The sequence below is a fragment of the Petaurus breviceps genome, unplaced genomic scaffold (assembly GCF_028583685.1).
Source record: "Petaurus breviceps papuanus isolate PSGF00001 unplaced genomic scaffold, PetGlider_PUasm1.0 76, whole genome shotgun sequence".
Lineage (NCBI taxonomy): Eukaryota > Metazoa > Chordata > Mammalia > Diprotodontia > Petauridae > Petaurus > Petaurus breviceps.
The window spans coordinates 17,888,139-17,909,948 of record NW_027186473.1 but is presented as its reverse complement, the minus strand read 5'-3'; positions in this window follow the sequence as shown (position 1 = coordinate 17,909,948).

Below are 21,810 nucleotides of genomic sequence, written 5' to 3'. Positions count from 1 at the left end.
TTATTGCAACTCAGCTTCAGAGGCTGCATAATGATCTACAAACAGAAAATCACGTACCAACACTCCCTCCACTTTGGTCTTGGCATTTACTATCAGTGCAGTAGCTCACCTTGAAAGCATTTAACAACATGACTGAAAACATCATGCTAAAAAGTATGGAGGAAAGTCCACAGTCTTGTTTCACTCCATTGGTGACTGGGAAAGCATGAGAGCATTGTCCATTATCTAGAATCTGGGCAAACATGCTGTCATGAAATTGAGGTACAATGCTGATGAGGTAAAAAGCAATCAATTCCCTCCAAGGCACACCCCTTCGTTTTCTATGAAACATCTGAGATGCTCTCATCTGATATTTCCCATGACTCCCAAACTGAGTCAGTTTCCATGATCTAAAAATTTGCTGAGCTGCCTTTAAGAATGAAATAAAAGATGCACCTAGGAATTCACAGCTATCATGGTTGCTGTCCTCCTAACAAATCCTGCAGATTAGTACTCAAGGATATACAGTGATGGTGATATAGTAAGATGTTTATAATATAAAGTGTTAATGTCCATTGATACTTCACAAGATTCTACAATTCTCTGATTATTACAAGAGAACAAAAGTTTGATTGATTGAGCAAACAAATTCACCTTGCCCCTTGGGTCTTTAAATTCCAAACCCTGAAGAGAAAGGAAGGGGCCAAAGCTCATAGAGATTCCTGAAAGGAGGGGAGGAAGAAGAACTCTCTCTCTCTCTCTCTCTCTCTCTCTCTCTCTCTCTCTCTCTCTCAGCAATGACACCTAGCAATGAATTCACTTTCCCAGAAGGAGAAACCCTAACAGTGTAGATTTAAAGAGAGGTTGGCCCAAATGAGGAAGCAGACACACAAATTCTACATACATACGTACAGAGGCATAAAGATGGACACAATCATGAGTGTAACCACTGGTAGCAGGGAAAAGAGTCAGTTCTTGACTAAAGAGAGGAATACCCCTGGAGAAGATACAAAGACTTCAAGAAGAAAGAAAGCACTTTCAGGCCCTGTAGTTCCAGAGTTCTAAGTTTGTGTTTGTGTGTGTGTGTGTGCATGCACATGTGCACATATGCATGTGTGTGTTTGCACATGTAGTATTTACACATATCTCCCTATCATTACACTGCATATTATTTTTATTCTTCACAATGCCATTTTAAGTTTTTTGAAATTGCATACCCAAGATTTTGCTTGGGTAGGGGGTAGAATTATGTGCATACCACTTTCACCATGTTATCTTACTAAATAGGTTGGCATAAATTGTGTCTTCTGGCTGATTAAGGTAAAATTGAGCACTGGGACCTCATGAGCTATAATTTTAGAAGGGTAGTCAAGCAGAGTAACCCTAAAGTCCAAGATACATCCCCCACCCCACTGGACTCAAAACAAGCAAACTGCACCCCACTGGACTCAAACAAGCAAACTGCTTTTGCACATGTGTATATATATATATATATATATACAGAGAGAGAGATAGATAGATAGATAGAGAGAGAGAGAGAGAGAGAGAGAGAGAGAGAGAGAGAGAGAGAGAGAGAGAGAGAGAGAGCCTACTTGTTTTCCCCTGGATAAAAGGTTTAAAACTGCTTCAAAGTTAATATATCCTTAGTATCCCATCTAAAGTACTATTCCCCAACTTCTATTAATTTCTGAGGCAGTTTTGAAGCTGAGAATTTATACCTCATATCTGTTGATTGGGGTCATGTTTCCTTGGGAAAAAAACTGCATTGTCCTTATCTGTCACCCATGACATATTCCCCAACAGGAAGAAACAAAATAGTTTTCAATCGCATTTGCACATGGAAATAAGCCTACTTGTTTTCCACTTGATAAAAGATGAGAAATAATGAAATTATTAAAACCTAGGATGATTCTTTCATTAGAAAAAAAAGTAATGAAATTTTAGGTATGAAAGAAATTGGAGCCAAACTGCTATTTATTATATTAGATAAGAAAATAGAAAAATTTTCTCTAAGTAAAGAAGTAATTTATCTTACCACATGTATTATTTATAAATATTCTGGGCGGAATTCACTAGATAAATTTGGATAACTTTGCATTTGGTGACTCAGACTATGTAAAATTTTTTAAAAAAGTCTAAGTTATGCAAATTGATGTTACCAAAAACTACAAATTATATTCAAAAATTAAAACTGTCATGATGAGGGAAAAAATGCTGCTAGAGAAAATATGCCTGAAATCATGTCAAATTAGAAAACGGATCACCCTTATGTGTAGTGTGTTAAGTGCTTACATTACTCCAAAGTGAGTTATGCCATTATTTGATAGAGATTTTCTCTTATTAGCCAAGGTAACTATTCATCTATTGTCATAGGAGTAGGAGCTGCAAGGGACCTTATAGATCTAGTGTGATTTCCAAATAGTACAAAGAATAAAACTCAGCACAAAGAGGTGAAATTAGTCTTTATAGTTATGTAGCCACTTAATTGGCAGAGCTAGAATTCCAATTGATTTATTCTGGCACCAAAATTCAGTGTACTTGCCATTAAAACTCCCTGTCTTTAATGACGATATTGTTCTTCACTGGATGTTTTCAACATATATATGATAAAATATTATATAACATAATATACATGTATGTCAAGTGATTATTATGTGTCAAGTATTATTCTTGGAGCTTATAATATAAATGGAAATAATGAAACAGGGTTTTTACATATATGATATAATACATGTGGATAATACTATGCATAGGCAAATTTGTATGTATATGTACATATACATATATCATAAAAAGAGAAAGGAAGAAAGGAGGAGGGGGAGGCAAAAACGGACAGGGAATGAAAGAAAGGGGGAGAGAAGTCATAGAAGGGAAAGAGGGAGACTGGGATAGAAAGCAAATGCGTGAGTGCCTGTATTATGTGGGTGGCAATGGTTTCAGTAGGCCAGAAGGATATAAGTAAGAAGGCTAGGCCACTGAGATGGGATTCAGGAGATCAAGATTCTTTCCCTATTTCTACCATTACCTTGTTCTATGACCTTGGCCAAGTAAATAATTTAACCTCTCAGCATCTGTTTATTCATCTGTAAAATGATTGTGTTGGATTATGTTCTGTCTAAGGTCCTTCCTAGCTCTAAAAGTCTATAACTCTCTATGAGACAGAGTCCAGGTAAGAGGAAAGGGTTTTGTAAATAGATCTATACAATGACATGGTCAAGTCTTAAGAGGTCCCTATGAATAGACACAAACAATTGGACCAGTGAGATTATAGGGACAAGAAGAATGAGGCAGTGAGGCTGTTAATTTCATGATCAACTGGAATGAATACATTTCTTGCCCCACATTGCATTATGGAATATATTTGTTTTTTGACATACTGAAACCAGTGGTAACTGCCCAGACCAGAGAACTGGTCTCCTTATTTCTTGGTTAATTAAAGGTTGGTAAGAAGCAAGAAAAGACAAGTAAAAACAAATAAGAAAAATGACAAAATAACCTCTGGAAATGTCATTAAAACTATACCTGAAATAGAACTGGAATTAGAAAAAGCTATTAAAGTCAATCTTTTTGTCTAAATAAATAAAAATGAAACCAAAATGAAACCATTTCCAAACAAATTTTATTGTAACATATGACAATATACTTATGAGTAGTTATAGCTAGGATGTTGCTTTCTCAAGAAAAAGCTTAGAAGCAAAAAAAAAAAAAATCATTGCTGATCAATGCAAAAAGGGGTCTTCTGCATCTTCCAAAAGGGAAATCAACTACAGTATCTATTATGTGCCAAGCTCTTTGTTCAGCACTGGGGACACAAATACAAAGAATGAGACAACCTACAAACAAGGAGCTTACACTATTATTTGTATGAGAAGCGATCAGGTGATAGGCAAATATTACATTAACAATTACCTCTATATTCTGCTTCATTTCATTGAGGAATAAAGTCTGTCTTTCTAATTATGTCTCCTTCTCTTCCCCATGTGCTCTACTATCCTTGTAAACTGGATTATTCATTATGTACATCGAGTGCTTTCTGCTATGGAAATTTGCTTTTTTTTTTACTTTTATAAAAGAAAACCTTGTAGCTTTCTTCCATGTATCTATTTTATGAGAATAACCTACATATAAATGTTTATGTTCTTGAGATATTGGAAGAAATCTTATGGATGATGCTCTACATATAGTTATTAAACTAGATACCACAGTCCATAGCTACAGTGTGTATGTGCAGGGAGAAGATTATCAGTAGAAAAAAAATGGGGACCATTATGTGGCACAGTGAATAGAGCACTAGCCCTGGAGTCAGGAAGATCTGAGTTCAAATCTGATATTAGACACTTGAGACTTCCTAGCTGTGTTATGTTGGGCAAGTCATTTAACCGTAATTGCCTTGCCTTCCCCCCTCCAAAAAAAAGAAAAAAGAATGAAGACTTCGACACCAGACAAAATTCTAAAGGGGAGCCACCAATAAAAGTATGGCTTCAGATTTCTATTCACCAATCTAGCAAATCAACATATATTTATTTAGTGCCTACTTTTGCCCAGGAATTATTACAGATGCTAGGGATACAAAGAAAAAAATGAAACAATCCTTGCCTTTACGATGATTACATACTAGCTGGAGGGAAAATATGTACACATATAAGTATAGTTACAAGGTATTTTTGGGATGGATGAGGGCATTAGGAGCTAGATGAAGGGGAAGGAATCTAGAAAGACTTTATGGTAAAATTTAATGCTTTAACTTAGTCTTGAAGAAATTAAGAGATCCTAGGATGTCTATATATTAGTGCACAAAGAACAGGTAATAAACAAAGTGAATTTTAGTTCTTTTAAGAAGAAAATAAAATCTTAATTTAAGGAGGAGAATTTTATCTGATAAATAACATAGAGATATAGTAGGATAAGACCCATGAAATGAATATGGTTCAGGAATGTTATTTTGTCATTGTTGCTGCTGGTGCTGCTATTGTTTTGATCTGTGATTTCATTGGTATGGTATTACTTTTGAAGGAACTTGCTCTGCAAATGCAGATCTGAAACTTTTCTGCAATTTATTGTCTTAGAGCATTGCTTGAGGCACTGAGAGATTGATTTTTCCATAATCTAAGACTATGTAGGACCCTCTGTAGGGTTGACTTTTTTTTAATAGCCTTCTCAATCCTCAGATTATACAGAGATATCAGTACATGTCATATAGAGTAAAGCACAATAAAATAACCCCATAAAATAAAGTATGCAGGAGCAGGATGGTATATAAGGAGGACTGAATTTGGCATCTAGAGGTCACGGTTCTCCTACACTATATGCTGTGTTCTTAGAATGATTATTAGTTCACTAAGGCCTCAAATTGTCTATTTATAAAAATTAGTGGAATAGACTAGGTCTTGCTCATATTCAAATGCTAAGATTGGATAACTTGAGTGATATTAAAAATTAAGATAGGAATTATCTTACAAAAAGTAATTAGTATGCATAATTCATAATTCATATGAAGATATTAATAGCTACTCTGCATTTTTGTGGAGAGTTTCTATAGAAAGAGGTGTCTAACTCATGAAAGAATAATTCCAGGGATCACTCTTCCTTCCCCTAGTGTACTTCACTTCAAAAGAAGAAGCAACATTTAATAGTGTTTCTTTTCCTCCCCATAGATATGAAAGAACATACTATTTCAATAACTTCCTGAGTTATCTTTAGAATGGGCTCAATCCTCACACAGGTGAATTTTTATCCTGTAAATTAGCTGAATCCCTTGTGTCTTCTACAGCAAATTATAGATAAAAAGCAAAATGGAACCTTAGAAACTGTTGGGTCTAACCTCTCCATAGAGGCTAAGAGAATGTAGATGATTTGCTCAGGATCATATTGTCACAAGAAGAGTTTATTTGGGTAACACAGGTGAGGCAGGATTTGAAGTCAAGTAATTCTTGACTACAAATTCAGCCTGCTATTCATTGCTTCCTCTAGCACAGAAATTCCCAAATTTATTTAGCTTACTGCCCCCTTTCAAAAAAAAAATTGCTCAGCACCCTCCTGGAAATTTACTTTCTTTAATACTTTATTTTTTTTTTATTTGCATCATTTCAAAAAATACATAAACTCTCTCTCTCTCTGTCTCTGTCTCTCTATTACATGATGTATCTTAAATTTAATCATTTATTGTAAATTTGCATTTACATTCTTTCACTGACATTTTGATGATGCAATATTGGGTCATGCATGCATAGTATCATATTGTAAACAAGTCATTACATACACATATTCCTGACAATGCATGGTGGACTTCCCCACAATGCACTATATGTTCGTTTACCAACACTTTTTTAAGACCTGTGAATGTACTTGATCACTGATTGGTTATAATTTGCATTTTTTTATATTTATTTGGAAAATAATATAATCACTATGACTTCAACTCTGTTACACAATGGATCAAACATTTACAGAAGGTTTTTCAAATTCTTTCTTTTCTTCTTTCCTTATTTTTCCACTACCCCCTTATTTTTATTCAGTGCCCTCCCCCTATTGCACTTGAGGCTACTACTGCCCCCCTGGATTGTCCCAGAGCCTCCCAGGGGGTGGAATGAAACGCTTCAGAAATCTATGCATAGTTTCTGTCCCTTGTGTAAAGGGAACTACTGTGTATGAAGTGGTAAATATTTGAATTTGTCTAAGGGGGCCTTCAAGAAGTTTGGGAAGGAAGGGCAGGTAAAAGAGGGATAAAAAACATGATTAGGGAATCCTTAGTGATAGGCACTCATCACTTTAGTGTTTATTGTCCCCACTTTACAACAAAATAAGATGCAAATAATATGAATGTGACCTGGATTTTTATCCAAGCCCGAGGCATTTTGCATGCTGCTGTGTAGAAAGGAGACTCTTAAATGGTTGAGAGGATAATGCATGACACTTGCAGTTGATTGCAGACATTCTTCCGGGAAGAGCTTCAGGGAGAGGCAAATGCAATACCATAGTCTCTGAATTTCTAGAAAGACAATCTGGAAATCAGGACAGCTTTCTCAACTGTCTTCAGCTTCCAAGCTCTTTTTCTAAAAGTCTTTTCCCCCAAAAGAGACTGGAACCATACACCTTTTCTTCCCTGAAACCATACACTCAGCTCGGCATGAGTTTGCCTGAAACTGACTAGCTTCATGCAACTTTTGTAACTCAGAAACATCATTTTCTGCTGGAATGTCCTTCTGAATATGCAGCAGTCCACAAATTACCCCTGGCTTGGCTGGACTACCTATGTAAATAGAAAAATATATAAATAAAAAGGAAACTTAACAAAATGGTGTTAAGATAAAATGAATGACAACTGGTCAAACCAAATATTTTACCTAAGTAAAAGAGACTAAATACTGAAGAATACATCCTAAGATAATTGAAAAAAAAATTGACAGCATTGTATAGTAGATATTCACAGATGTCTGGATCATAAAATAAACACTGAGCAGTTTGGGAGTAGGGGAAAGGGAGCAGGATTGGGAGAGAGTCATGGGCAGAAAATCATCATACTGTCTCATATCATATCACATCAGACAAAACCCCACATTTTCACCTGGAAGTTGAGACATGATAAATTGAAATCAATCAGATCAGTGGTTACTTGATATTGTTCTGTACTCTTGGTCAAGACCTTCACAGAAATAAGCTACTTTCATGAAGTTTAGTTTACAGTTCAGTTTCTGCCCAGATTGTCTATCCTTTGCTATTTCCAACTCAAAGTTAATAAAAATCACTTTTTTCCAACATTCACATCATTTCATCACAAATTGGTTCTTTGTTAGAATTAAATGCAGACAATAGCACATCATTTTTTCGGATTTAGTGGGGGTAGTTTATGATTTCTCATATGGGTCAAATTGGGAGTGAAGGAGAAGGAGGTAAAGGTAAGAGAAGGAAGAGAATGGAAAGGAACCAGGACACAGAGAGAAGGAGAGGAGTCAATTTTCAAAGTGAACAGGTTTTATAACTTAAGGAATTTTAATAGCAAAAGTTATGTAAATCTACAAATTTTGCAAAGGAATTATAAAAGTTCATGGACGACTATTTGGGAACCACTGTTCTACAATTATAATTTACTAAATGGGCCTTTACTAGTCTGGATGACCTAATGGAAAGACATCCATTAATGAACATGACCAATTTCAAGTTTGCTAAGTATAGCTTTGGCATTTCCCATGAATAGTGCTCTCAAAACATAAGCTAGTGGGGTTTTAATAGCTGATGAATAGCAATAATTTTATTTCCAATGTGTTGAGTGGAAAAGCTATTTAATGCCCTGTGCTCTTTAGGCTTTAACTCTGTGGGATAATTCCTACTAAATATCTTGCTGACAGGTCACCATCATGATGTAAGGCTTCTTTGCCCTCATGTTTTCTTCCCTGTGTCTTCCAAAATGTTATATCATCTTGTCTTATTTCTAATTGATGAAATGGTAACACAAATTAATTATATGCTTATCAAGAATTAACATGTGAACAGTTGTCAGAAGCAGCAATGCTAGTGATACACACATACATATGTATATGCATACACATACACACATATATGTATGTATATAATATAATTTGCAAAGACTAGTTCTATGTAAATAAAAAGATGAAAAACCATTGTCCTGAACTAAACACAACTTGTATCATTTCAAATGACAAAGGAGTTTCCTGAATCTAATTAATTTATATGTATACACATGTATACATATGAATATATTATATATATATATATATATCATGGTATAATTCAAGATTCTAAAAGCTTTTCATCCTTATAAGTCATTAACGTAATACTCAGTCTCATTACTTTACTCCCTAGCCTGATAGCCTAATTTCTTGAATTCAAATGGTAGTAAACTCATTTTTTATCATTAATAAGTAGGTTGTTTGACATAAATTTGAAAATAGCTAGGGAAGAAGAAAAAAATAAATTAGGTTTTAACAAAATATACACTATTAATGAGGAGTTATGGGTTAGGCAAGGCAGGGCTATATTCTTTCCATAAGTCAGGCTGGGCAAATTTCAATGATACTAAGCCATCAAGCATAGTTTCTTTGGCAGGTAGGAGGCTGGTTCTTCTTGCCTCATTTAAACAACATAGAACATAGAAGCTGCCCCATAGACTAAGTATATGCTGATTTATTTACTGGGATAGGCCAAAGGAAATGGGGCATTATAGAAATTAGGTATTATTTTAATAGCAACAAACCTTGATATTTACATAACATCATTAAGACTTGCAAAGATCTTTGACTCATCAGTCCTCTGAGTTAGGCTAGCAATATAAGTATTATTATCCCCATTTTACAGATGTTGTGTTGTTCAGTCATGTCCAATTTTTCCTGACTGCATGAACTCTAGGCCCATCTATCCTCCACTATCTATCAAAGTCTATCTTAGTTCATGTTCATTGTTTCTATTTAACTATCTATCCATCCCATACTCTGCGATCCTCTTTTCCTTTTGCCTTTAATCTTTCCCAATATCAGGGTGTTTTCCAGTAAGTCCCATCTTCTTATTATGTGGTCAAAGTACATAAGCTCCATCTTCAGTATTTGACCTTCCAGCGAAAAGCCAAATTCTGGTTTGACCTCTTTGCTAGCCAAAGGATTCTCAAAAGTCTTCTCCAGCACCACAATTAGAAAGCATCAGTTCTGCTGCACTCAGCTTTCCTTATAGTCCAACTCTCACAGTCATACATCGCTACCAAAAAAACGTCTTTGACAATACAGACCTTTGTCAGCAAGGTATCCCTACAATTTAGCATGCTGTCTAGATTTGCCATGGCTTTCCTTTGAAGGAGCAAGCATCTTTTAGTTTCATGGCTGTAGTCACCATCTACAGTGATATCTGAGCCCAAGAATATAAAATCTAACACTACTTTCATTTCTTCTTCCTATATTTTCCAGGAAGTGATGGGATCAGTTGCCAAGATCTTAGTCTTTTGATCTTAAACTTCAAGTCAGCTTTTAATCTCTGCCCTTTTACCCTCATCAAGAGGCCTTAGTTCTTTATTTTCTGCCATCAGAGCAGTATTATCTCTCTATCTGAGACAGTAGATATTTTTCCTGGCAACCCCTTAATTTCAGTTTTTTGATTCGTCCGTTGTGGCATTTTACATGATATAATCTGTATATGAGTAAATAAATAAGGTGACAATATACAGCTTTGTCATACTCTTTTTCTAATCTTAAACCAATTACTGGTTCCATATTCAGCTCTGACTGTTGCTTCCTGGCCAGAATACACGTTCCTCAGGAGACATGTAAAATGATCTGGTACTCCCATCTCTTTGAGGACTTTTTTTTTTGCCACACTTTTTTTTTTGGTGATCCACACAGTGAAAGGCTTTAGTGTAGTCAACAAAGCAGTAGTAGATTCCCCTTTGCCTCCTTCCCCCCAGAACTCCCTCTGAATTTAAGTAGATGTTCAGATGATAGATAATTTTTCTCAAACTGGATCCATGCTCAAAGACTTTCCACTTGGTAAGACCTACAAACAATTATGTATTGCCACACTATGATAAGGCCTCCAAATGGAGTTATTACTGAACAATGAATATTTTAATTACTACCACAATGTTTCAAAACTCAGGCTATGGGACAGGCACATGAATTGATAAATAGATAAAATCATTTAAAAATTAACTACACTATCCACAAACAATATACTAAAGCTCTTTAAACAAATTTAAACTTTTAAACTGTGTTTATATTACTAGTTTGCCTAGCAAAATCTTTCATCATATGTAGAGAAAAATTCAACATGCCCCATGTTGAGTTATCCCAATATTTTGAATTGTTGAATTTGGAATTTATGAGGTTGTACTGAACATGAATTTTATGGCCTTATTACAAATCATATTCTCCTCTAATTTAAGAATTCAGCCTTATTCAGTGGAATGAGGATAGGATGCTAATAATATGAGTCATTGTTGCCTTTGAACCTGCCCTTCAGGTTATTTTATTTTTTTCAAGTGAAATGTTTTGACTTAAGAGGACATCTAGCATAATGTGAACATCTCAAAACCTAGACACAGTCAGGTATCCTTAACTGTGTTAATGCACAAAAGTTCCAAGCACATCATTTTTTTTTAAACATCTTGACACTACCTAATTCACTATCTTTTCCTAGAATAACACCAGAGAAATATAGAATTTCAAAATTATTTTTTACATTACTCACACAGCTCTCCTCTATTAATTTGAGTGGCAACCACTAAACTTGTATATATGCATATATGTAAACATATGTGTACACACATACATACATATATGTGCACATACTATTATATAAATATAGTGATTAACCCTCCAACTTGTCCTGACCCCTTTCAATTCCTCTCCCTCCCCAAAATGGGGCATCCCCAAAGTCTTAATGTCGTTTATAGCTTTTAAAGCTTAAACTTAATGCTATTAAAGTTTAAAACTGCACAACACTTCAGGGAAATCATGTATTCCTGGCTGGAAATTTCCAGCTTCCTAATTAGTGCCCATTTAATAGTGATATAAGAAATGGGAACATAATCAGAAGCATCTGAGTAAAGTCCAACCTCACTCTATAAAACAGCTGATCTTTCCTTTCTGCTTTCTCTGTGTCATCAAAATCACCTCACCCAAGACCTGTTTCGGATGCCACCTTCACAAGCCTTGAGATCTGGTTGTTTTCTTGTCGATGGAGTAACTGTGATGTTAATGTGTCTTTGCCTTTTATCTCCTCCTCTCCCTCATCTAGATAAATGTCTATAATTAAATGGCTTTCCTGCTGTGAGGTAGCATACACCCATCATAAAGGGAAATTGCTCTTAGCATTAATAGTTAGCTCACTTTTTCTGTAGAAGTCTCATCTCAAAAAAAAAAAAGTAGCCTTGGACAATCACTTTCTTATTAAAAGTCTAAAATGTTGGAGCAGCTAGGTGGTGCAGTGAATAGAGCACTGGCCCTGGAGTCAGGAGGACCTGAGTTCAAATCTGACCTCAGACACTTAACACAAAAAACTAGTCATGTGACCTTGGGAAAGTCACTTAACCCCAATTGCCCTCCAAAAAAAGCAAAACAAAAACAAAAGTCTAAAGTGTGTGTGTGTGTGTGTGTGTGTGTGTGTGTGTACGTGTGAAGGTTCTCATCAATGTAAAGCTAAATTCTTGGATCACCTCATTTAGACCATATTAAAATAAATAAATCATTAAAATCATGTTAATCACCTCCTATACAGTCAATTAATCAATAAACATTTGTGAAGCACTCACTATATACTGTGTTAAGTAATGGAGATACAAAAAAAAAAGGCAAATATAGACCCTGCTCTCAAAGAACATACAATCTAATGGGGCAGGCCACATGCAAACAAATATGTAAAAAAAAAAACATGCATATACCGGATAAATAGTAAATAATTAACAGAAGGCACTGGAATTGAGCTGTTGGGGAAGATTTCCTTGTAGCAAGCAGGATCTTAGTTGAGACTTAGAGGAAACCAGGGAAGTCAGTAGTTGGAGTGGAGAAGGAAGAACATTTCAGGCACTGGAGATAACCAGAGAGAAAATCCAGAGCCCACAGATTGAGTGTCTTGTTTGTGGAACTGCCAGGAGACTTTCAAGTGTCAACTACCAGGAAGTAAGATATAAGAAGACTGGAATGGTAGGAGGAGGAGTGGTTGTGAAGGGATTTGAATGGCAAACAGAGCATTTTGTATTTGCTCCTGATGTTATTAGGAAACTGCCTGACTTTAGGGAGATGACATGATCAGACCTGCACTTTAGGAAAAACAACACTTTAGTGACTAGATAGAGGATGAATTGAAGTGGGGAGAGACTTGAGGCAGGCAAACTCATCATATGCCATTGCAATAATCCAGGTGTGAGGTAATGAAGATCACACTAGCTTGGTGGTAGCATCAGAAGATAAAAGAGGTATATTCAAAAGATGTTTCCAAGACAAAATTGACAACTCTTGGTAACAGCTTAGATATGGGGAGTAAGACATAGTGAGGTGGCCAGGATCCAGTCTGAGGGGCTGGGAGGATCGTTTTGCCCTTTACAGTAATAGGGAAGGTGAAAGTGAGGGTTTAGGGGGAAAGACAATGGGCTCTGTTTGGGATACATTGGACATCAACTTTGAAATGCCTGAAAAGCAGCTGGAGATGCAAGATTGGAAATTAGCATAGAGATTGGGGCAGGATAGGTAGATACAAGAATCATCAGGATAGAGAAGGTAATTAAAACCTTGGGAGCTGATGAGATCAACAAGTGAAGTAATATAGAATAGATGAGAGGGACCATGACAGATGTCTAAGGGATAGCTACTACTAGATAGCATAATCTGGAGGAGGATGCAGTGAAGGAGACAAAGAAGGACTGGTCATACCCTTAGGAAGAGAACCAGGAGAGATTAATATCCAGGAAACCTTGAGAGAAGAGATTATCAAGAAGAGTGATCAACATTTTCAAAGGCTGCAGAGATAAAAGAGAATGAACAGTGAGACAAGGCCATTTGATTTGGCAACTAAGATATCATTAATGACTTTAGAGAGAGCAGTTTTGGAGGAATGACCAGAAGCCAGATAGTAAGGGCTTAAGAAAAGTGAGAAAAGAGAAAGTGGAGGCACCTATTGTAGATTGTCTTTTTGAGGAGTTTAGCAAGGCAGGGTAGAAGAGATATGGGGCAATAGTGAGTGGTGGATGGAAGGAACACTTGAGGGTCTTTGTGTTTGTTTTGTTGTTAGGACAGGGAGACAAGGGCATGTTTTTGTCAGCAGGGAATGAGTCAGTAGAGAGAAAGACTTTGAAAAGAAGTGAAACATGGGTTTCAAAGAGGAGCATTCTGTTGGAATGGGATACCTTTAATAGCTTTAATAAGTAGAGAGGTTAGCCTTGGTAAGACAGAAGGATGCTTCATTATGAGACACAGGTGAAGGAGGAGAAAATGGCAGAAGGTATCTGAGTGACAGATGAAGAAGAAGGAAGAAAAGGGAGTTCACAGTGAATGACCTCTATTTCTTCAATGAATCAAGGTTCTTAGCTGAGAGAGTGGGGGTGGTGAAGGTGAGTCATGGGAGGTTTGAAGAGGGATGACCAGGTTGGAAATTTAATGTGGAGAGTGGGAGAGTAAGTTAATAAGGGAGGTATAGAAGAATTGCCCAGTGACAATGAAGGGCCAGATGAAGTCATGTAATATATATTTGTAGTGGACACAGTCAGAATGTTGGGTTTTTTCTGCCTTCATTGAGCAGCATGTTTGTAGAAGCAAAGGTGACAAGCAGTGGAAGTGATCCAGGACTAAGGCTTGGTTGGGAGTAATAAGCAATATGATAGAAGGGCTGAGGATTCAAAAGAGGAGAATGATGTAGAGTTGAATGGGTTCAACAATGGGTCAAGATGGGGAGAAGAGGAGAAAATGGCTAGTAAAGGGGAGATGCCCTGGGAACAAAATTGAGGGGTCAAGGAATTAGAGGTCACAACGCAGAAAAAGAGTTGCTGTTATTGTTCAGTCATTTCTGACACTTTGTGACCCCATTTGGGGTTTCCTTGGCAAAGATATTGGAGTGTTTTCCATTTTCTTCTCCAGCTCATTTTACAGATTAGAAAACTGAGGAAAACAGGATTAAATGACTTGTTCCGGGTCACACAGCTAGTTAGTGTCTGAAGTGGGATTTGAATTCAGATTTTATCTACTAAGCCAAATACCTGCCCAGAAGAAGAGTAGGATTATGTAAAGCAGAGGTTCCCAAATTTATTTGGCCTACTCCCCCTTTCAAAAAAATTTCTCAGTGGCCCCACCCAGAAATCTACTTTCTTTACCCCTTCAACTTTTATTTTGTAATTTGCATCATTTCAAAAATATATTTTTAAATGATACACCTCAAATTTAATAATTTCTTGTAACTTTGTGTTTTTTTTCCTGCTTTGAAATTTTGATGATGCAATATTACATCATATAACTGTATAGCATCATGCTGTAAATAAGTCATTAAACACACACATTTATGGCATTGCATTCTGGACTTCCTGACAATATGCTGCACACTCGCCTGTCAACACTTGCTTGGTAAGTTGTGTCAGCAAACTTGATCATTGATCCCTTGCAACTTGCATTTTGTGTGCTTATTTGAAAAATAATGGAGAGGCAATGGGGCAGAGTCAAGATGGCAGAGTAGAAACAGGACTTCCGCGAGGCTCCAGCTTCCACCTTCCCCAATTCATGTAAAAGGGGACTCTGAACAAACTTTGGAGCTACAGAACCCACAAAATGACACAGAGAAGCTAACCTCCTACTGAGGACAGCCCTGCAGGCCAGCAGGAATCAGCTATCACAGCACTCTGTGAGCTGAGCCCAGGCCAGCATTAACCTGAGGTTTTAGCCCCTGGGGGAAAATATGGTCATTCAGTGGAATAGAGGACTTTCAAGCATTCTTGATGAAAAAAACAGGGTTAATAAAAAATTTGACATTCAGATACAAAAAGGAAGAGAAGCTTGAGAAGGTAAACAGGGAAAAGAAATCATAAGCCACTTATCAAAGTTGAACTATTAACATTCCTACATGGAAAAACAATTGTAATTGATGAAACTTTTCTCAGTATGAAAATAGTTGAAGGGAATAGAAATATATATGTCTATATTGGAGGGTATACAGACTTATGAATATATATGTGAATGTGTGTATATATGTTTACAGGTAGGAGGTGGGATAGGAGGGAGGGAAATATAGTCAGTCTTTTACAATATATCTACTATGTTAAGGTTTTGCATTAGCTACACATGTACAACCTATACTGAACTGCTTATCTTCCCAGTAAGGGTGGGTGACAAAGGATGAAGGGAAGGAATCTGGAATTCAAAGTTTTAAAATCAAATGTTTTAAGTTTTATATACTATTATCAATACTATTTTACATGTAATTGGGAAATAAGCCATACAGGCACTGGGGCATAGAGATCCACCATGACCTACTGGAAAAGTCGAAGGGGGTATGGGAGAAGATACAGGAGGGAGCAGATTGGAGGAGGGGATATCCTGTGGGATTGATATTTTGGGGTGGCAGGTAGGGGAAAAATGGGGAGAAAATTTGTAACTCAAAATCTGGCAGAAATTAATGATGTAAATCAGAAGTTAACAAAGCATTTGGAAAATGAAAAAAAATTTAAAAATTAAAAAGTATATTAGAGGCAATAGGGGAAAAAAAAGAAAAAATAATGCAATCGCTATGCTTTTAACTCCATTACACAATAGATGGAACATGTATGAACAATTTTTCAAAATTTTCTTCTCTTCTTTCCTTATATTTCCACCATTTAGTTTTCTACCATTTATTTCCACAATTGATTTTTATTCAGTGCCCCCTCGATTGCATCTGAGGCTATTACCACCATTCTACCCCTACCCCCAATCTTTCCAGTGCCCCCCAAGGGGGTGGGCTCACCTTCTTTGGGAACCTCTGTAAGGAAGGCAGAGGGAGAGGTGAAAGGCCAATGTCCAGATAAAGGAATTGTAGAATTCTTGAACATAGCAATGATAAATATCTGGGTAATCCTGGATCAAAAATATGACTGTCTTTGTGTGACTGAAGGTGGTTGAAATAATAGCTCATGGGAACTGAGTAGATAGAGGTTTTAAGGGAGAATCAACATGTATGTTGAAGTTCCCTAGCAAGAGGAAAAGAGTTAGGAAAGAGTGAAGAATTGTGAACCAAATATAGAACAGATTGAGGAAGAAAGGGGTATAATCTGGGGGTCTGTCAACCACAGCTACCCGTATTTGGGTGGTAGAGGTGATCAACATGAACCTCAAAGGAATAGAGGTTACTTAGTGATGGAGGAAGGAGAAGAACCTTGAAGTGTCAATGGGAAGCAAGTAGTATGTTAATGCCCTTGCCTCAAGGAGAATGAATAAATTCAAGAGAATAAACAAAGGTACAGCTGTTACTAAAAAGGGTCGCCATGGGGGCTATGTCATCTGGTGGAAGCTAGGTTTTATTAAGAGTTAGTAGAAGGAAGGGGTGGGGAAATAAAAAATTTTAAATGAAGAGAAATCTGTTCCTTATAGAGCAGGCGCTCCAGGGGGTGTAGTGGAAGGACTGGGTGTATTCAAGGTGAAACTTTGGAGTGGGAAGGTTGAGGGTGATGGGAAATGGTTCTTAGATGATGATCCACAGGAGTTCCTAGTTGCTGCATTGTGAAGAGGAGAGCCAGGTGTGATAATATCCATCCTTGAGTCAAGAGCACTATTCCTCTTCCCTCAAGGACAGCACAACAAGAGATGGGAGCTTTAAATTCTAAGGGAGAGTTGTTCTTTGCAATGAAGGTTCTCCACAACCCAGTTAGGAGAATGTGCTCTCACAGCAGGTGGAAAATGCCTTTTTCTGGTACAGATGCAAGTGGTTGCTTTGGGAAAGTTACAAGATGCCTGGTCCAATTCCTACCTGTTTTTCCTCACTGTACCCAGCAGGAGATGGAAGACTTAGGGTGCCAACATACTCATGGTACAAGATCTTCTCACCTGAGAAGGCTGGCTATGAGGCAGCAGCTACAATTAATGGGAGGTCAGCACTGTTTTGGACACTGCCAGTCAGTTAATGAGCATTTATTTTCTGCTTACTATGCGTAAGTCACTCTGCTAAGCACTGGGCATACAAAGAAAGGTAAAAACAGAGACAGCATGCCAACTATGCTATATGTGTGAGATGTATATAGAGCATATAAAAGGTATAAAGAAATATTGGAAAAGATTGTAGGATCATACTTGAGACCTGAAAATGACCTTAGAGGGGCTGAATCGACCCCCAACCCCATTCACCAAAGGCAGATGACAAATTGAGCCATAGAGTAGTTAAGTGACTTGCCCAGGATCCCCCAACTAATCAGTATCTAGGGAGGATTTGAACCCAGATCCTACCAATTTAAGGCAAATTGTTCTATCTTTTTTATACCACATAGCATCTTGCCTAAAAATGCTATGCTCTAGAGAAAATGAGATTAATGCACATGAAACAATTTTTCCACAATTTAGTAAAATTGAGTGCCTAATTATATGGCCGTTCTCATCTGAATGCTCAATGACACAGAAAATTCTCAGAAACAGTCTGTTAAATCCACAACAGTTAAAGCAAGCTCAGATTTATATTTACTACTAAAATATGAAGAAATAAGAAGGTTATTTAGTTTCCCTCTTCCAATAGGCAAACACGAAAATTAATTAATATTATTATTGTTTTCCCGAGTTACCACCAAATAACATGAATAATTTAAACATCTTTCTAATTGTTGCTCCCTGACTTCCCCTCTTCTCATGGCCTCTGCAGTTGCAGAGAATAATGTAGAGGAGCTGGGATTTATCTGAGTACTTTACTGAGCATACATAGCTCCAGCTAAAGCTAATTAGCTTCCTGAACTTATAAAACTCAAGTCCAAATCCTTGCTTGGATTCCTACCTTTGTGTACACCAAGTCACTTCCCATTCTCCTCTGATCCTATGGTAGATAGGTGGTAGGTAGATAGGTAGGTAGGTAGGTAGACACAACTCTTGCCTTGTCCTTCCACCTGTCATTCAGATATCAGTCACACCCCCAATTCAGTTGTTATTTGTGGAAATTTGCATAGCCTTACAAATGGCCATTCAGTCTCCAATGTCTTGGCAATTAAAATCTGATCTCATCTACCTATCATTGCCTAGGTTCTTTTATCTTGGGTTCAAATTCTGACTGTTTTATCCTGTGTCCCACTGGTACTCCACTCTTGTGGTCATTCTTGCTGCTATCCTTCCGTACTGTCCTCCATGCAGATGTCTATCAGTTTCTAAGATAATCAGTTTTCTTTCTTTTCCTGTCCCATCTCTTAATGTAGTCTTGAGATGGTATTTTTAAAATACCATAAGATTAACATGAAACAAGGAACAAGATGTGTCCTCTTGCTTCCATTCTGGTTCTGGGCCAATCTTTTCTTACATTAGCCCTTGGGGTAAGATAGATAATTAGAGAGATGGTTAGTTGGAGGTGGGGAGAGAGAGAGACAGAGAAACAGAGAGAGACAAAGAGAGCATTTATTGAATACTATATCTATTAAACAGTATAAGCATTTATTAAACACTATAATGTTCTAGGCATTTTGCTAAGTACTAGGGATACATATACAATAAAAATAATAAACTTCCCTTTAAGAGGCTTAAATACTAGTAGGGAAATGTAACACACAAACAGTTGTAGAAAGTTGGCATCAGGGTTGGAAACTTATTTGGTGGCATGGTAGGGAGATGAATTAGGTGTTATGGAGTGTCTTAGCCTCAGTAAGATAAGGCAAAAGCTCATTTATCAGAGTCTTGTGTTCCAGGGACTATGTCCAAGTTTCAGGCCGAAGGAAGCTGAGGATGATAGCTAGAGGGTGAATGGCATGGGATAGTACTGGCTGGGGAATGGTTTGGGTTGACTTCAGTCCTAACAATATAATGTAAATGTTCACCATTTTTTTGTTCTTAAATATCATCATCATCATCATCGTCATCATCATCAGCATCCTGATAATAAATAAAATAAAATTATATATTATCCTACAGAGTAAGAAAAGGAAAAATATCAATATTAGAATACCTAGTTAGTAGCTACTGGAGAGGTCACTATAAATTAAGTGACATCTAAGGGATAGGTATCCTTGGTCTTCAGATGCAAGATCCTATAAACTATTCATATTGCAACAATTTGAGCTGATGGTAACTGAAGGATAAAAATAAATACCAGAGATTTGAGCTAATCAATAGTTTGTGTCAAATGACCTGGATGTTTGGGTTTTTGTAGGGTTGTTAAAATGATATCTGCCTAGACCTAAGAAATGTTGATATAGGTGAATGGCTCCAGAAGATTTATTCTTCAATTTTCAGTTTCTCTCATAGTCATCTGGTCCAAGGTTACCATAAATAGTATGATTTGAATGACTTCATGCTGTATTTTGATAAAACATTTATAGGTCATTTCCTAGATAGAGAATGACTAGGAGTCCAAACAGAAAACACCCTTTCCATAACATAGCAATCCCTTTTTAGAGTTTAAAATTGTATTTGACATAATATATGGTGGAAATACAATTAAGAAAAGACATGTAAAGTAAAAGAATTTAGGTTTTAGGGCTGTAGCCTACATGGGAGTATGTCAATTTATCACTTGCAACAAAGAAGGGGAAAAAGCATTTACTTATATAAGCACACTTATATATGTTGTTCTAATATAGTATTTTGCTGCAAACTTATTTGAAGCCATAATTGAACATTACAACTTTATAATGCCCATAAATGAAAAGACCATTTAAAATCTATTAAGCAATATATCTGTCTCTTTAGTCTCCTTTAACCTAAGCCCTTCAGATGAGTTGCTTTTTTTTTATTCTATCTTCTCAAGTCACTTAGCTCAGCAACCTCTGAGTCTACTATACATTGACTTTAAAGTTACTTCCTCCAGCTCCACCATTAACAATATTGGCAAATGAAAGCTTATATAAACACCTGAATAATGCATCTTGTACAGTCATTAAGTTACAAATTACAGGTGTCCTGCTATCAATCAGCTTTCACTTTTTGCAAATCCTTCTTTAGCTGCTGAGCTAATCCTGGGCATCTCTTTGCTTTTGATCAGAAGGATATGCAGAACACATGTACTTCACATTACGTTATGTTTTATATGTGCTTTTGAAAAACAGTTTGCATATTTCACAGTTTTAAACTGAATCCTAATTTTTAAACAACCTCTCTTTCTGGTGAGTATAAATTCAAGATTCTTTTGTAATCATTCGCTAGTTTATGTTTGGTAAGCTCAAATTTTACACCTGAATTTTTAAAAGAGCATATTATTCCTGCAGTCATAATATCTAAGACTTATATAGGATCTTAGGGATTTTCTGTTGCTACTTTATACCAAATCTGGTGCTACTTGGGCTATCCGTAACTATCAATCAAAATGAAATCTTTTTGACAATCATATCAAAATACTTGAATGGATCTATCATCTCATTGATCTGAGTAATCCTTTCAGTAGTACAGATCATAACTCAATCTTGTCTATCATGCCTTGCAAACTCCTTCATATCATCCTAAAACCTCCAGTGTTCCTTCCAGTTTGCTAGCGGTAATTGTATCCCTATGCGTGGATACACAGTTGCTATCTTCCTGATTCTTAACAGTAGGTCTTTTATACACTACAACACCAATTCATTGTGGGAAGAGAGGGTGTCATAACGGACGTGGAGTTAAGAAGATCTGAATTCAAGTCCTGCCTCAGACACATACTTACTTGCTACATGACCCTGGGCAGTCACTTTATCTCTCCTTTTCAAGTGTCTCATCTGCAAATGGGAATCCTAAGAGCATTTGGCTTACATAGTTGTTACAGGGACCATGGGGCCCTTCTCATAACTGAAGGAAATAAGTGCCCAATTTCAGTTAGAAGTATAGTGATAATAAAGATTTAGTTTTTTGTTTGTTTGTTTTTAATACAAGTTCATATCCCCTTGAAATCTCTATAAAGGAAGGCATTGGGAGGAATTTGGTACTCTGCTCTCCAGCTCTCTAATCCGAGACACATGTTGAGTTAAGAAATGATGAACTTATCCTGTACTGCTTCCCCCCTCCCCCAATCTTGTTAGGGGGAGTTGAAACCAGGGAGAGCAGCAGATGTCAAGTGGAGTGAGTTTAAGGAGAGTGGAACTGTAGAGTAACTTGAACCTATCAGAGTGATTCTCAGGGCAGATGGATGATGGAGGTATGTTATACTTGTACATACATATATTTATGTTTGTCTATGTATGTGTGGGGGGGGGAACAGAGAGAGAGAGAGAGAGAGAGAGAGAGAGAGAGA